A 1033-nucleotide genomic window follows, 5' to 3' on the forward strand; every position below is an offset into this window, starting at 1 on the left:
CTTTTCTGTCACGTGGACTCACCTGAATTACGAATTTTTGTTCTCACTATTTAGCAACATTTCTGTTTTTGTGATATTTATTTGTTGACAGTTTGTTTTCCCCTATTAACATTGTGCCTTGTACGCGTACTTCTGGTGTAATGAATTGCCTCTCCTGTTTGGGCCACATGACCTGCAATATGATGTAAATAAATAAATAAATAAATGAATAAATAAATAAATAAATAAATAAACAAACACTTTAACCCGAAACAAAATGTTCTAGGAAGAACAATACCACCTCAACTAGCTGCTAATGACATTATTCTTAAACATAGCAACGTTGTATTTCTGTGTACAGTCAGAACTCCCAGAAGTTCGTACGCACAAACTTGAAACAGGCCGAGCCACCTGCCTGGTCGAATGATGGTCCCGGTGGTTCGACGTCTATGGAAACTCAGTCCCTCTAAACACAAAGGAAATTGAATCCGCCACCTGCAGAGAGAAGTTTGCCGCAACAGTGGAAAGTTCATCACGTCTATTGTTTCACAAATAATGCCTTTAACTTTCGCGGAACCCCACTTGCTCAAAGTGCAACGTTCTACCAAGTTTTGTCTGCAGTAGGAGTGAGTGATACCCCTCCAATGTGCTGCACCAAATTGTGTAATTTCAGTTTTCGCATCGAACTATTTCTACCAAAAACAACGAATGTTTTCGGATGAGCAACCAAACAATAACTCATATTAGGGGCCGACAAACATTTCTACAATAGGGCACTGCATTTTACCGCTTTTCTCGAACTTCATTAAAATGCGTTGTGAGAGTCTGTTACAACTACAGAAACATGGTGTAGCGCATAGAACAGGACAGAGGGAAGAACTTGATGATTCACACAGATGGCAATGTGTGTGCCATAGTGTTCTCTCATTTACGATTCCAATCAGAAACCCTCTCCTAAGGAAATACCTAATACGGACATTTCTCGCTCTTCTGAGACACCACCCTCAATCTAGTATTTTCCGCTCTTTCATATGTCGTCTTTATTTTTCTTGAT

Source organism: Rhipicephalus microplus, chromosome 9 (assembly GCF_043290135.1).
Source record: "Rhipicephalus microplus isolate Deutch F79 chromosome 9, USDA_Rmic, whole genome shotgun sequence".
In the NCBI taxonomy this organism is placed as follows: domain Eukaryota; kingdom Metazoa; phylum Arthropoda; class Arachnida; order Ixodida; family Ixodidae; genus Rhipicephalus; species Rhipicephalus microplus.